Source organism: Orycteropus afer, unplaced genomic scaffold, assembly GCF_000298275.1.
Source record: "Orycteropus afer afer isolate SDZICR_OR568_19922 unplaced genomic scaffold, OryAfe1.0 scaffold00859, whole genome shotgun sequence".
In the NCBI taxonomy this organism is placed as follows: Eukaryota; Metazoa; Chordata; class Mammalia; order Tubulidentata; family Orycteropodidae; genus Orycteropus; species Orycteropus afer.
In genome coordinates this window covers 554,410-565,852 of record NW_006922446.1, presented here as the reverse complement: position 1 = coordinate 565,852, position 11,443 = coordinate 554,410, and positions in this window count along the sequence as shown.

The following is an 11,443-nucleotide window of genomic DNA, read 5'->3' as shown; positions in this document are numbered from 1 at the left end:
ATTGGATGCTGGTTTAGAGCATATACAGCCTCCTGGAGAACATTGCCCCAACCCTTCAAGGTATTGCCACCTAGCTGGTGCCATAATTGTGTTTTCAGTAGGTCATTCCATTGTTCTATCAAGCCAGCTGCTTCAGGATGATGGGTAACATGGTAAGACCAGTGAATTCCATGAGCATAGGCCCATTGCTGCACTTCATTTGCTGTGAAGTGAGTCCCTTGCTTGATCTGATGCAATGCTGTGTGGTACCTTGATGGTAGATAAGGCATTCTGTAAGTCCACAGATGGTAGTTTTGGCAGAAGCATTGCATGCAGCCAAGGTGAATCCATATCCAGAGTAAGTATCTATTCTGGTAAGAACAAAATGCTGTCCTTTCCATGATGGAAGTGGTCCAATGTAATCAACCTGCCACCAGGTTGCTGGTTGATCACCCCAAGGAATGGTTCCATATCGCAGACTCAGTGTTGGTTGCTGTTGCTGGCAGATTGGGTACTCAGCAGTGGTGGCAGCCAAATCAGCCTTGATAAGTGGGAGTCCATGTTGCTGGGCCCATGCATAACCTCCATCCCTGCCACCATGGCCACTCTGTCTAGTGTAAGTAGGACCAATCAACCAGCTTCCTTGTACTCCTCATGCTGACAAAATTATAGAAAAGTATCAAATATTTGATCACCCAGAGCCTCACTTCTCAGAAATACTTGATCTATTGGTGGTGCTATTTTGCATATTAATGTTGCCACCTCATGCCACGGATTAGCAGGGCCCTCTTTACTAACAGAGGCAGGGTCACTAGTGTCTTTATGATTAATCAAATTGGAGAACCAATTTAGGTAGCCCATCCTTATGATTTCATCTCTCTAGACCCCACTCCCAGGACCAAATGTGTTTGACTGGGTTCTCTAGAGAAACAAAACCAGTAAAGCTTATATAGAGAGAGAAAGGGAAATTTATCTTAGGAAAATGGCTCACACACTTATAGAAGCTGGCAAGTCCAAAGTTCTTGGACCAAACGTCAAGCTGGAGGCTTTTCCCTACTCACACAGCTGCAGGGGCTGAGGAGCTCAAGGTTGGCAGGCAGTATACTGGCAGTTGACTCCAACGAATGATGAATCCAATATCTCCAGGCCGAATGGTGGATTGTTTGCTCACAGACTGTTGTAGGCAACACAACAGAATCCTGATCCACAGAAGAGTGTCTCTTTTCCCAGGATGTCCATAAATGTACTGGAAGCAGGCCACACCCCCAGGGAAACTCCCTTTCAACAGATTGGCTGCTCAAAGCATATACATCTGATCCCATCATTGGAACAACCCACATCACAATTGCTTAAATCACACAGAATTGTAGTCCAGCCAAGCTGACACACAGCTCCAACTATCAAAATACCTTACAAAAAAAATATATTCTTAAATGTTGTTGTTGTTTGCCGTCAAGTTGGCTCCGACTCATAGCGACCCCTCCTTGGGTTTCCGAGGCAGTATCACTACGGAAGTAGGATTGCCCAACCTTCCTTCCGAGGAGTGGCTGGTGAGTTTGAACCACCAGCCTTCTGGTGAGCAGTCAAGTGTCTTAGGCACTATGCTACCAGAGCTCCTATATTCTTAAATAGTAACAGTTATTACACAAATTAGCAGCTGAGCCAGGAACCACAGTCCAGGTCTCCTGATTATTTGAGCTTTGCCTTCAGTGAGCCTGACTGTTCATGGCACAGTCCTGAAAATTGTACAGATACAGAGCAAATAATAGCTAATAATGATAATAGGCTCATATTTACTGAGACCTTCCTAAGTGCCAGGCTCTGACGACGAGGTGCTTTATCTCATTTCATCTTCATATTAAGGCACATTAAAGAAGATGTCATTATTAGATCAATTTCATAGATAAGGAAATAGGCTTAGAAAAAGGAATTGGCTTGTCCAGGGTCATTCAGCTTGAGAATGGTGAAGCCTGACTTTCTGACTCCACAGTCTGGGTGTCTAACCTCATGGTACTGCCTCTGTGGGTGGTTGTAACATAAAAGGGATCTGCTTCCTACCTATTTCTTCCTTTCAGGGATGAGTTTTAAAACTGGTGGAGGTGATGATATTGAATTTTCAGAAAATGAATTGTGCCCTTCAAGGAACGTTGGACAAAGCAGGTTTTATCATCCACAGAATAGCTTGAAGGAAATGAATTTAATATAAAACTAGGAGTATTCTCAAAATCATAAAAAAAAAAAAAGAAAGAAAGAAAGGACCAGCTTTGCTGGTCTGATAGAGCCTGGTGAAACCCTTGAGGCTATGGCCCCTAGCTGTCCTTCAGGTCTGGAATTGAACCTAGTCCAGTGGCTTCCAGCCAAATGAAAGACAGGCATATGAGCTGAACATTTATGTTAGGTAGATATACACTCCTTGGAGAGATCAATCATGGGAGAATATAAGGGCTGTGTATGCACAGGGAGACAGCTTGAAAGGGAAGGAGTGCATGGGAGGGAAGGACACAAGGAAGAGGTAACTATGGGGAGGAAGAGGGAGGGGAGCTGTTGCATTGTGGGAGATTGCAGTCAATGTTGTGAGACAAAGTGTATGTGAGCTGCTGTATGGAAAGTGAATTTACTCTGTAAAATCACAATAAATTTTTTAAAATAATAAATAAACAAACTAGGAGTATTCACATTAGATTTTTGGAAGAAATAACTGTCCCACATTCAGGAATATCATGGAGCTGTGTCCTCTGCAGAATATTTGGAAAGAGACAGGCAAATACTTTTTGAAAATTGTATGAGTTTAATTTTATAAAAAGGAGGTTTCAAAAGGTCTTCTTTACTATTTATTAAATCTAAAATAAACTGAGGTGAAATGAGAGAAGATGCCTAAGCCTTGCCCCTCCCAGATGCAATGGAGGTACACTTCCATCATATTTACGCCTCTTATTGGTTGAATGATCTCCCACCCCAAAATACATGTTGGAATTCTAACCCTTATTCTTCTGCACATGTAAGCCTGTTTGGAAATAGGTTTTTCTTTGCTATGTTAATGCAGTCATACCAATGGCAGGTATGACTAAAATCACCTCTGAGTTCTAAAAACAGCAACATTAGACATAGATTCAAGAGCATATGGAAGAGGCGGGGGGACAGATGCCATGTGAGGATTGTCTACAAACCAAGGAACAACCGGGAATACTTACAAGGAAGGAATTGACATGGCCTAGACCCTGTTTAAGGCATTCAATTATGTAGATCAATTGTTATCAATGTATAACATTGTGAAGAATGAGAATTCCAGAACTCTTAATTATGTTCATGTGGATCCTCTACATAGACCAAGAGGCAGTCGTTCAAACAGAACAAGGGGATACTGCATGGTTTAAGATAAGGAGAGGTGTGTGTCAGGATTGTATCCTTTCACCATATTTATTCAATCTGTATGCTGAACAACTAATCTGAGAAGCTGGACTATATGAATAAGAACAGGGCATCAGGATTGGAGGATGATTCATTAACAACCTACAATATGCAAATCACACAACTTTGATTGCTGAAAGCCAAAAATACTTAAAGCACTTTCTGATGAAGATCAAAAACTACTGCCTTTGGTATGGATTATACATGAACATAAAGAAAACAAATATCCTTATAATAGGACTAATAAGCAACGTCATGATAAATTGAGAAAAGATTGAAGTTGTCAAGAATTTCATTTTACTTGAATCCATGATCAAAGTCCATGGAAGCAGTAGTCTTGAAATCAAACGACATATTGCATTGGGCAGATCTGCAAAAGACCTCTTTAAAGTGTTAAGAAGCAGAGATGTCTCTTTATGGACTAAGGTGAGCCTGACCCAAGTCATGGCATTTTCAATAGTTTCACATTTATGTGAAAACTGGACAGTAAATAAGGAAGATCAAAGAAGAATTGATGCCTTTGAATTATGGTGTTAGTGAAGAATATTGAATATGCCACAGATTCTGTGGTAGTTAAGCTTGTGTCTCAAGTTGGCTGGGCCTGGTTGAGTGGCTGGCAACTGGATGGAGTTATTCCCCATGGTGAGATTTGTAATTAACTCCAGGGTGGAATCTGTGGGAACACCTGAGTAGTTGCTTTAGGGATGTGGCTACTTCCAGTATACAAGAAACAACTTTGAGGAAGGTCTCCAGTTTATGGCATGCATGTAGTCAAGTTGTTCTACAGCCTGCCATGCTCTGCCAATCTTGGGACTTCTTCTGGATTTGAATTAGTGCCCTGCCACATTGTTTGGTAACATTGGGACTGTGCCTTTTTACTTGTTAACCTTGGGCTTGTCAGCCTCAGCGGCCAGCAGCTGTCTGATTAAAGAAAAGCCTCCAGTTTCAGTGGGCCAAGAACAAGGAGACAGAGCTGAAGCCCAAGGTTGAGGGGCTTTCACCCAACCGTAGAGCCTGGCACTTTGAACTCAAACTTAAAGCCTCCAAAATTGTAAGAGAATAAACTCCTGTTTGTTTAAGCCATCCCATTTGTGGTATATTCCTGTCAGACCGGTACTAGGTAACCAAAACAGATTCCCAGAAGAACAAACAAATCTGTCTTGCAAGAAGTACAGCTACAGTGCTCCTTAGAAGCAAGGATGCTGAGACTTCCTGTCACATACTTTGAACATCTTATCGGGAGGGGCCAGCCCCTGGAGAAGGACATGATGCTTGGAAAAGCAGAGGGTCAGTGGAAAAGAAGAAGACTCTGAACACCACGGACTGACACGGTGGCTACAATAGCTCAAGCACAGCAAGGACTGTAAAGATGGCACAGGACTGGGCACTGTTTCATTGTAACGTAGAGTTACTAAGAATTGGAACTGATTTGATTGCCCTTAACAAAAACAGACCCTGATTTGGACTTTTAGCCTCCAGAACTGTGAGAAAATAAATTTCTGTTTTTCAAAACCACCCACTTGTGGTATTTGTGTTCCAGCAACACTAGCTAACTAGGACAATGTCTTTGAGCCCAGTTTCACTTGAGGGAAGAAGACCTTACAGATTGTGGCAGCAGGAAATGGACTTTACCCATCCCCTCTGTTTCCCAATGTAACTAGAAGTAAGATTGGGGTGCTGGGACAGGAAACAGAGGGTCCAGGAGCAGCACCATTAGGTATTCCCATGCAAAGCCAGTGGCACTTTTACCAGATCCAAATTTTGTGCTTTTCCATAAATTCATCCCATAATAAAAGTCATGGCTTCTATTGTTGCTGTTGTGTGCCATCAAGTCAATTCCAAGTCATAGCAATACTATAGGACAGAGTAGAACTGCCCCATAGAGTTTCCTATGATGTAAACTTTATGGGAGTCAATTGCCAGGTCTTTTCTCCCTTGGAGCCACTGCTGGGTTCAAATTGCCAACTTTGCAGTCAGCATCCCAGCACTTAACCACCACACCACCAGGGTTTCTTTGGCTCCCACTAGACATGACTCTGGTGGCATAGTGCCTAAGGCACTTGACTGCTAACCAGAAGGCTGGTGGTTCAAACCCACCAGCCACTCCTCGGAAGGAAGATGGGGCAATCTACCTCTGTAGTGATGCTGCCTCGGAAACCCAAGGAAGGGTCACTATGAGTAGGGTCTGACTCGATGGCAAACAACACAGACATGATCAAATAAAACAAATTAACCAGAGTACTCCAAATTCAGTATTCTGGACCACTGGATGAGGTAAGGCTCATTGTGAGAGTTCATTTCCCTAGGTTAGGTCCGGAAACTGGACACTCCTGAGATAGGATACAGCAGGGCCTGCCCTAGTGAGTGGAAACCCTATCAAAAAGATTGGGACAGACAGCAATTCCAGGGCCCACAGGGCCTCCTCTCAGAGCCCGTAGGAGGTAGGGTTAAGCATGTAGGTTTTAGGGACAGCCATTTGTGTTCAAATCCTGGTTCTGCTGCTCATTAAGCAAACCAGTATAGATTTGTCATCTTCTCTGTGTCTCTATTCCCTATTTGTGAGATAGATATAATAATAGTTCTTACTTTACAGAGTTATTGTGAGACTTAAATGAGATAATGCATGTGAAGTGCTTAGAAGAGTGCCTACCACACAGTTGTTATTGTTGTTAGGTGCCGTCTAGTTGGCTCCAACTCATAGCAACCGTATGTGCAACAGAACGAAACACCTGTGCCAGCCTCACAGTTTTTGACGGGTTTGATTCCCAGCCAATGTGTCTCATGCACAGCCACCCCCCATCTGTGAGTAGAGGCTTCCTAGGATGCTGAACAAGTTCAATGAAGCTTCCAGATTAAGACAGACTAGGAAGAAAGGCCTGGTGATCTAGTAGCAAAAATCAGCCAGTGAAAACCCTATGAATCACAGCAGTCTGATCCAGAATCAATCATGGGGGTGGCACAGGACTGGTTAGTGTTTTGTTTACTTGTGCACAGGAACACCATGAATTGGGGGTTGACTGGAGGGCCACTAACAACAGCAGCAGCACTCATCTTGCCTACCTCTTAAGACAACCAGTTCTCTCAGAGGCTTGAGGGCTGGAGCTCCCTGGTGTCACTCTCATGCCCCAGGCTTCTCACTCACTCCAATCAGTCAAAGTTGCTGGATTCCCAGGTTAATCACTGGGCATTTCCCTCCAGATACAGGAAGATACCATTACCCAAGCAGACCTCTTTGGAAGGACTGACCATCTACCTTGAACTCTCCACATCTTTCTATGTATCCCACCTAGGGAGTCTGGGAGGCCCAGTCCTGCTTTTCTATAGTTGAAAGGAAAAAGTTTTCACACCCACGCAGTTCCAAGCAACCTCGGGTTCCCCTCCTCTCCCATCTCTAGTCCAGAAACCAGCCCACATCTTTTCCAGTCTGTACAAGGTCAGTTCCCCTTCATAGCCATCCACAGAACAATGGCCCTCCCAGGCCTGGGAAAAGAAACTGCAGTCCTTCCACATACTCATCCCTCTCCCTTTAAAGCCTTCCCGGGCCAACTGCCAGGAACCACACTCAACTGGTCTGAGCCAGATATAGCAGCTTCCACTGGCTCTTCTGGTGGGAGCTGCTGGAAGCTGGCCTCCCTCCGGATCAACTGGTCAGGGTCAGTTGCTGCACAGATTCCATTCATGGCCACATTTCACAGTCCAGATCCTACCTGGCTAAGCTGAATCCTCTATACCTGCTTTCTCTCAGTTGCCTGAAGTCAGAGACTCAGCTCTCATTATTTCCTTCAAGGAGAAGGTAGGAAATGCATCCAGTCATTTGAAGTACATTTATCAAGCACCTACTATGTACTCCTGGCCTGGGTTCTGAGGAGTCACTGCCTGAGGTGGACAGCTAATATCAGGGTGGTGAGATCTATGCAGGGGTAAATGCTGCCCCTTACTTAATTTTGCCCCATTATTTCAGTTCCTATGACCCCTGAGCCTTGCATCAGTCTTCTGGGTGGGGGTGGGGGTGTAAAATACAGCCTAGAACCCAGCAGTGGGTCTGTCTCAGGAATGCTGGTTTGATGGAATCAAAGTTGATGCCTTGTGCTCACCAGCTGAGATTATGTAGCCCAGATATCATCGTCAGGTAGCTATGTGTATATGTGTGTATTGAGGGCGTGAAGGGAGACATGGCACGAACCCACTCCTAAAATACAGACAAGCAAAACGAGAGATCCTTATTATAGCAGTGCTCTCCTAGCTCTAAACCCAGGCAGCTGGTCTGTCTTTAACGTGTGCTGGCCTGAGTAAGAATACAAATGAAAGCCTACTTACCATGTCCCTAGATTTTGAGAAATATAAATCTAGCCTCCCACCTTGATGAGTACACCTTCGTAATGACTTAGAAAGCTGGGTTTGAATTTAGACTTCCAGGTCCCCTTGAAGTTCTATGCTAGAATGTGCCCCCTTCCTGGCCCCCAGCCTACCACCTGCCTTCAATTCCCACTCCTCGCCCCATCTCACTCTGCAAAGTATCTCATGTACATGTGTAGCCCCTCTAGTCTGCATATCCAAGCTCCATCCACCCCACTTCCTGACAAATGGCTGCTCCTTGGCCACCCCTTGGGCCTAGGAATGTGCATACCAACACTGTCATTGGGAGGATGGACCCAGAGAAGAGGGGTCCTCAGAGTGGGGATTCTGATGACTAGAAGGATAGTCTACAAGTTGAAAGTACACACTCCCTTGGTCCTGCAGACCCTGTGTCCCATGGGGAGGGTCGTGGCTGGAGGAGGGACCTGAACAGGGCCTTTTGAAGCAGGACCCCAGAGCACTGTTGCGATGGGAACAAGCGAAGGCAGCTCTCTGCCACTTCCCTGGCTTCTGACCCTGGTTTCCTTATATTCCTATCCTGAGAGGAATGAGAACCAACCAGACCAGTACAAAAGCAAAAATACCGTTTATTCCACACGACTACATCAAGCGCTCCTCCCCAGCTCAACCCTCCCAGAGCCTCCCTCCAGCCCTCAGCAGGCTCTGCCCCTTATTGGTGGCAGAGTTGGGACTTCAGTGTCAGAGTCTGGCCTTAGGAGGCAGGAAGGGACTCTGGACATAGGAAGGTGGCTGGATTTCTGAGAACACAAGTGTTAGGTTCTCTCATTGCAAACTTAAGTATGTTCCTCAGTCCACTTGGCCAAATTCTTTCCTTGGACCCCACTTGGATAAAATGCCATGGTCAGTGCAGGGCCAAAGGCCCCAGCTGGATCACCAGCCACAGAAAGATTTGGTCTTCTTTTCATTTGAAACAAAAACAAACAAAAGCACACACACACAGTTAACCATCTCTGACCTTCTCCTGCCTTCCCATGGAAAAGGAGCCACTCACTGAGCTCTGGTTTAAGTCTGGAAAGGTGCTTTCATACAAAATCTATTCCCACTCCCTTCAGAGCTTGATGCTGCCAAAAAAGTAAATCAAGCCTCGTAGGGGAGCAGTCCAGGCCCCAGATGTTTCCCTGTGGCTCTTCAGTGGGCAGCAGGGCATGCACCACAGGCTGGTGAGCATGCTTTAGACATACTTCAGGGACACACCTCCTCCTACACCCCCCTGCCTGGGGAATTCACCTGCAGACATTCTGCCTCTGACATTGTTCCTCTGAAAGACTGACCCAACCATCCAGTGGAGAAGATGGTTCAGTTCTAGCCCAACCTTGGGAAGACAGATTTAGACGAGGCAGCGGATGAGAAAGCATGGCCAGGCCTAATTTAGACCTGCAGCTCACAATCTTTTTCTTGCCATGACACAGGGCAGCCGGCATCCTCCTGCAGTGGCCACTGGCATGGACACACCCTGGATTACATGCTACTCCCAGGACACCAGCTGTGACCCACTTGTCTCTCCCTCAAAAAAGAAGATATATCTGAATACAAATGTTTGAGGGTGAAAACCTGAATCTCTCTAATTTATTAAAGTGTAAGTCACTGACTCCTTTACAAATATCAGTACTTTAGCTATTCTTACTGAAAAGTTGTTTCCAATACCTTCCCAGGAGGCAGGTGGATAACCCTGAACTTCAGAGTCTGGAGCCTCTCCCTTGGAGACGTAGTCTCTCCTGGGAGGCTGAGTCAGGCAAGCTGCCCATCTGCTTTCCCTGCCAGCTCCAACAGGTTTGGTTTGTCTGAATGCAGGGGGGAGGCTGGGTAACTGGACATACAACTGTCCTCCTCTCACTGGCAGGGCTACCAAGAGGGTGGTCACACCGGCATTTCAGGGCCACTGGTAGGCAGGAAACAGAATGCAGTGGAAGCTGGCCTAGGAGATGGCTCTGCCCCTGTGACCAAGGGAGGTGTTGATGTGCCTGGGGCCTGGGAGTTACTCCCTCAGGGTATATCACTCAAGGTGCAGTGCAGGGCACTAAGATTAGTGAAGAGAGGCAGTAGTCAATCTCTGTGATTTGTGTCCCTTGGGGACAGTCTACACAGCAGTCTACCGAGAAAATCTTAGCTCTCTCCTGACCTCCTGGAGTCGCTTACTGAGTTCTAGGGACTGCCCAGCCACACTCAGGCTGGGAAACTCACTTAGCAGCTTGGATGAGTGCCAGCCGCCAGTGTATCATAGCTACCCCCTCCAGAGGCAAAATCCGCGAGTACTCTTGGCTTAGAGGAACTCTAAGGAGGTGTCTTACACACATACATGGTCTAAGACTTTGAGCAAAGTAAGATTTCTTCTTCAGCATCCAAGGCTTAAGGTTACAAAGAAAATTAGTGTTAAGTCATCCTCCACAAGAGACCCTCCTGGGCTACCATCAGCTCTTTCTGGAGGTTGTCCTTTCCACGAGGGCCTTGCTGTCTGCTTTATTGTTTAATCTGCTCCTTCTAAGAAGGCTCCAGGCCTGGGCTGGGGGTGGGTGTGGATGAGAGAGTCAGCATTCCTTTCCTTATTTTTTTCTCCAGAGTTGCCTGCTTACTTAGATGGTGGGGTTTTCCAGGCTGCAAGTTCCCTTACTTGTACTTTGTGGGTGGGTGTGTTTGTGTGTGTGTGTGTATGTGTGTGTGGTGGGGGAGGGGAGGGTGGCCAGGGACAAGATTAGATTAAAATCTCAGAAGATGGCCTTGTTTACCAAATTCCCAACCTGTAGCAGACCAAGGTCCAGCCCAAGACAATTACAGTTCACTATTGCGTCTTTCCCACATGGGTTGAAAAAGGTTCTACTTTAGTGCAATTTTCCCCCTAAGGATCCAGGGAGGGGTCAAATGTTTTGGTCCCAGGGCTGTGGGAACCTTGACAGTGAGGACAAGACAGACTTCAAATCTGATCTTCAGCACATTGACACTTCTCTCAATTTTGTCTCTTAGGTGCTTTGGGGGAGGGGCATTGTGCCCTCAAACAAAGGAGGGAAGGGTTTGAAGCTTGGTTCTACTGGATAAACTGGCTACTCACCACACTAATACAGAGGATCGGAGGAGAAGAGAGGCTGGAAGGAGAATGCCATCAAAAACAAGAGCTACACGGGGCAGGAATACGTGGAGGGATGGACACAGGGAAGAAGTAACTATCTGGAGGAAGTGGGAGGGGAGCTGTTGCATTGTGGTAAATTGTAGTCAATGTCATGAGACTAAGTGTATGTGAACTGTTGTATGGAAAGTGAATTTGCTCTGTAAATTTTCACCCAAATCACAATAAAAAAAATAATAAAATAATAATAAAAAATAAAAAACAAGAGCTAGTGGCCAGTGGGCCTGAGGAGCTGCTACAGCCCCGCCCCAAAGAGGGGAGTTTCTGGTTCCCACCCAGAATTCACCCTTCAGAAACCACATTAGCAAAGTGCTTCTCCAGTGACACCACCATCCCCTCCTGGGTGTGACCGGCCCAAAGCCTGGAGCTTTCAAGAGGGCCCCTCTGCCTTCCCCATGATGTGGGGTCTGTGGGGAAGAGGAGGCATCCACACACATGCACACAGTGGAGTCTCACAACCCAAGACGAGCACAGCTGCATGTGGTAAAACGACAGGTGCTGCCCGGCTAGGCGCCGAGGGAAACGTACAAAGTGCTGGAACACAGGGCTGCGGGCTGAGCC